The 5466-nt window shown below is 41.5% G+C and overlaps 1 pseudogene across 1 annotated transcript; it reads left to right on the top strand.

Moving 5' to 3' along the window:
* Positions 1 to 3542: 3542 nt before the first annotated feature.
* LOC101014414 lies at positions 3543 to 4329 on the top strand (annotated as a pseudogene). The gene has a single exon (XR_163423.4). The product of XR_163423.4 is annotated as a 60S ribosomal protein L14 pseudogene (transcript).
* The last annotated feature ends 1137 nt before the right edge of the window (positions 4330 to 5466 follow it).

Raw genomic sequence — 5466 nt, 5'->3', positions numbered from 1 at the left:
TTTTGTCAGGTTTACCAAGATCAGATGATTGTAGATGTGTGGTGTTACTTCTGAGGCCTCTGTTCTGTTCCATTGGTCTATATATCTGTTTTGGTACCAGTACCATGCTTTTTTGGTTACTGTAGCCTTGTAGTAGTATAGTTTGAAGTCAGGTAGCGTGACGCCTCCAGCTTTTTTCCTTTTATGTAGGATTGTCTTGGCTATATGGGCTCTTTTTTGGTTCCAGATGAAGTTTAAAGTAGTTTTTTAAATTCTGTGAAGAAAGTCCATGGTAGCTTGATGAGGAAATGGGTAGTATGGCCATTTTCACGATATTGATTCTTCCTATCCGTGAGCATGTAATGTTTTTCCATTTGTTTGTGTCCTCTCTTATTTCTTTGAGCAGTGGTTTATAGTTCTCCTTGAAGAGATCCTTCACATCCCTTGTAAATTGTATTCCTAGGTATTTTATTCTCTTTGTAGCAATTGTGAACGGGAGTTCACTCATGTTTTGGCTCTCTCTCTGTTTGTCTATTATTGGTATATAGGAATGCTTGTGATTTTTGCACACTGATTTTGTATCCTGAGACTTTGCTGAAGTTGCTTCTCACCTTAAGGAGATTTTGGGATAAGACGATGGGGTTTTCTAAATATACAATCATGTTATCTGCAAACAGAGACAATTTGACTTCCTCTCTTCCTATTTGAATACCCTTTATTGCTTTCTGTTGCCTGATTGCCCTGGCCAGAACTTCAATATTATGTTGAATAAAAGTGGTGAGAGAGGGCATCATTGTCTTGTGCCAGTTTTCAAAGGGAATGCTTCCAGCTTTTGCCCATTCAGTATGATATTGGCTGTGGGTTTGTCATAAATAGCTCTTATTATTTTGAGATACGTTCCATTAATAGCTAGTTTATTTAGAGTTTTTAGTATGAAGGGCTGTTGAATTTTGTTGAAGGCCTTTTCTGCATCTATTGAGATAATCATGTGGTTTTTGTCATTGGTTTTGTTTATGTGATGGATTACATTTATTGATTTGCATGTGTTGAACCAGCCTTACATCCCAGGGATGAAGCCAACTTGATCGTGGTGGATAAGCTTTTTGATGTGCTGCTGGATTTGATTTGCCCGTATTTTATTGAGGATTTTCGTGTCAATGTTCATTAGGAATATTGGCCTGAAAGTTTCTTTTTTTTGTTGTGTCTCTGCCAGGTTTTCACATCAGGATTATGCTGGCCTCATAAAATGAGTTAGGGAGGATTCCCTCTTTTTCTATTGATTGGAATAGTTTCAGAAGGAAGGGTACCAGCTCCTCTTTGTACCTGTGGTAGAATTCAGCTGTGAATCCGTCTGGTCCTGGACTTTTTTTGGTTGGTAGGCTACTAATTATTGCCTCAATTTCAGAGCCTGTTATTGGTCTATTCAGGGACTCAAGTTCTTCCTGGTTTACTCTTGGGAGAAAGTATGTGTCCAGGAATTTATCCATTTCTTCTAGATTTTCTAGTTTATTTGCATAGAGGTGTTCATAGTATTCTCTCATGGCAGTTTGTATTTCTGTGGGATCAGTGGTGATATGCCCTTTATCATTTTTTACTGTGTCTATTTGATTCTTCTCTGTTTTCTTCTTTATTAGTCTGGCTAGTGGTCTACCTGTTTTGTTAATCTTTTCAAAAAACCAGCTCCTGGATTCACTGATTGTTTGAAGGGTTTTTCATGTCTGTATCTCATTCAGTTCTGCTCTGATCTTAATTATTTCTTTTGAATTTGTTTGCTCTTGCTCCTCTAGTTTTTTTTAATTGTGATGTTAGGTTGTCAAGTTTAGATCTATCCGGCTTTCTCCTGAGGGCATTTAGTACTATAAATTTCCCTCTACACACTGCTTTAAATGTGTCCTGGAGATCCTTCTACTTTGTGTCTTTGTTCTCATTGGTTTCAAAGAACTTATTTATTTCTGCCTTAATTTCGTTATTTACAAGTAGTCATTCAGGAGCAGGTTTTTCAGTTTCCATGTAGTTGTGCAGTTTTGAGTGAGTTTCTTAATCCTGAGTTCTAATTTGATTGCACTGTGGTCTGAGAGACTGTTTTTTATGATTTCCATTGTTTTGCATTTGCTGAGGAGTGTTTTACCTTCAATTATGTGGTCAATTTTAGAATAAGTGTGATGTGGTGCTAAGAAGAATGTATATTCTGTTGATTTGGAGTGAAGAGTTCTGTAGATGTCTATTAGGTCTGTTTGGTCCAGAGCTGAGTTCAAGTCCTGAATATCCTTGTTAATTTTCTGTCTTGTTGATCTGTCTAATATTGACAGTGGAGTGTTAAAGTCTCCCAATTTTATTGTGTGGGAGTCTAAGTCTCTTTGTAGGTCTCTAAGAGCTTGCTTTATGAATCTGGGTGCTCGTGTATTGGGTGCATATATATTTAGGATAGTTAGCTCTTGTTGCATTGATCCCTTTACCATTATGTAATTCCCTTCTTTGTCTTTTTTGATCTTTGTTGGTTTAAAGTCTGTTTATCAGAGACTAGGATTGCAACTCCTGCTTTTTTTCACTTTCCATTTGCTTGGTGAATATTCTTCCATCCCTTTTCTTTGAGCCTATGTGTGTCTGAAAGTGAGATGGGTCTCCTGCATACAACACACCAATGGATCTTGACTCTTTATCCAATTTGCCAGTCTGTGTCTTTTGATTGGGGGATTTAGCCCATTTACATTTAAGGTTAATATTGTTATGTGTGAATTTGATCCTGTCATTATGATGCTAGCTGGTTATTTTGCCCATTAGTTGATGTGGTGTCTTCATATTGTTGAGGGTCTTTAAAATTTGGTGTTTTTGCAGTGACTGTTAACAGTTTTTCCTTTCCATATTTAGTGCTTCCTTCAGGAGCTCTTGCAAGGTAGGCCTGGTGGTGACAAAATCTCTCAGCATTTGCTTGTCTATAAAGGATTTTATTTCTCCTTCAATTATGAAGCTTAGTTTGGCTGGATATGAAATTCTGGGCTGAAAATTCTTTTCTTTAAGAATTTTGAATATTGGCCCCCACTGTCTTCTGGCTTGTAGGTTTTCTGCAGAGAGATCTACTGTTAGTTTGATGGGCTTCCCTTTGTGGGTAACCCGACCTTTCTCTCTGGCTGCCCTTAACAGTTTTTCCTTCATTTCAACCTTTGTGTTCCTGACGATTATGTGTCTTGGGGTTGCTCTTCTCGAGGAGTATCTTTGTGGTGTTCTCTGTATTTCCTGAATTTGGATGTTGGTCGGTCTTGCTGGGTTGGGGAATTTCTCCTGGTTAATATCCTGAAGAGTGTTTTCCAACTTGGTTCCATTCTCCCCATCGGTTTCAAGTACACCAATCAAACGTAGGTTTGTTTTTTTCACATAGTCCTATATTTCTTGGAGGCTTTGTTCATTCCTTATCATTCTTTTTCCGCTAATCTTGTCTTCACACTTTATTTCATTAAGTTGGTCTTCAATCTCTGATATCCTTTCTTCCACTTGATCAATTCAGCTATTGACACTTGTGTATGCTTCACAAAGTTCTTGTGCTGTGTTTTTCCACTCCACCAGGTCATTTATGTTCTTCTCTAAACTGGTTATTCTAGTTAGCAATTCCTGTAACCTTTTATCAAGGTTCTTAGCTTCCTTCTCACCTAATGCTGCCAACATGGTGTTCAGGTGCTTCGTGGAGGTTGGCCGGGTGGCCTACATCTCCTTTGGATCTCATGCCAGAAAATTGGTTGCGATTGCAGATGTTATTGATGAGAACAGGGCTTTGGTTGATGGACCTTGCACTCAAGTGAGGAGACAGGCCATGCCTTTCAAGTGCATGCAGCTCACTGATTTCATCCTCAAGTTTTCACATGGTGCCCTCTAGAAGTATGTCCGACAAGCCTGGCAGAAGGCAGACATCAATACAAAATGGGCAGCCACATGATGGGCCAAGAAGATTGAAGCCAGAGAAAGGAAAGCCTAGATGACAGATTTTGATCACTTTAAAGTTATGAAGGCAAAGAAAATGAGGAACAGAATAATCAAGAATGAAGTTAAGAAGCTTCAAAAGGCAGCTCTCCTGAAAGCTTCTCCCAAAAAAGCACCCTGGTACTAAGGGTACTGCTGCTGCTGCTACAGCTGCTGCAGCTGCTGCTAAAGTTCCAGCAAAAGAGATGACTACCGCAAGTAAAAAGGCTCCAGCCCAGAAGGTTCTTGCCCAGAAAGCCACAGGCCAGAAGGCTGCACCTGCTCCAAAAGCTCAGAAGGGTCAGAAAGCTCCAGCCCAGAAAGCACCTGCTCCAAAGGCATCTGGCAAGAAAGCATAAGTGGCAATCAAAAAAAGTAATAAAGGTTCTTTTTGACATGAAAAAAAAAAAAAAAAGATTCTTAGCTTCCTTGCATTGGGTTAGAACATGCTCCTTTAGCTCGGAGGAGTTTGTTATTACCCACCTTCTGAAGCCTACTTCTGTCAATTTGTCAAACTCATTCTCCATCCAGTTTTGCTCCCTTGCTGGCAAGGAGTTGTGATCCTTTGGAGGAGAAGAGGCATTCTGGTTTTTGGAATTTTCAGCCTTTTGTGCTGTTTTTTCCTCGTCTTCATGGATTTATATACCTTTGGTCTTTGATGTTGGTGACCTTTGGATGGGTTTTTTGAGTGGACATCCTTTTTGTTGATGTTAATTTTATTTCATTTTGTTTGTTAGTTTTCCTTATACCAGTCAGTCCCCTCTGCTGCAGATCTGCTGGAGTTTGCTGGAGGTCCACTCCAGACGCTGTTTGCCTGGGTATCACCATCAGAGGCTGCAGAACAACAAAGATTGCTGACTGTGTCTTCCTCTGGAAGCTTTGTCCCAGAGGGGCACCAGCCAGATGCCAGCTAGAGCTCTCCTGTATGAGGTGTCTTTCGACCCCTGCTGGGAGGTGTCTCCGAGTCAGGAGGCACGGGTGTCAGGGACCCACTTGAGGAGGCAGTGTGTCCCTTAGCAGAGCTCGAGCGCTGTGATGAGAGATCTGCTGCTCTCTTCAGAAGCAGCAGGCAGGAACATTTAACTCTGCTGAAGCTGCGCCCACAGCCACCCCTTCGCCTAGGTGTTTTGTCCCAGAGAGATGGGAGTTTTATCTATAAGCCCCTGAGTGGGGCTGCTGCCTTTCTTTCAAAGATGCCTTGCCCAGAGAGGAGGAATCTAGAGAGGAAGTCTAGCTACACTGGCTTTGCCATGCTGCAGTGGACTCCGCCCAGTTCGAACTTCCTAGAGGCTTTGTTTACACTGTGAGGGGAAAACATGCCTACTCAAGCCTCAGTAATGGTGGATGCCCCTCCCCCCACCAGGCTTGAGCATCCCAGGTCCACTTCAGGCTGCTGTGCTGGCAGCAAGAATTTCAAGCCAGAGGATCTTAGCTTGCTGGGCTCCTTGAGGTGGGATCCGCTGAGCTAGACCACTTGGCTCCCTGGCCACAGCCTGCTTTCCAGAGGAGTGAATGGTTCTGTCTCACTGGTGTTCC

The sequence above is a fragment of the Papio anubis genome, chromosome X (genome assembly GCF_008728515.1).
Source record: "Papio anubis isolate 15944 chromosome X, Panubis1.0, whole genome shotgun sequence".
NCBI lineage: Eukaryota > Metazoa > Chordata > Mammalia > Primates > Cercopithecidae > Papio > Papio anubis.
Note: the sequence above shows the minus strand (reverse complement) of the source record. Positions and strands in the feature narration are given on the sequence as shown.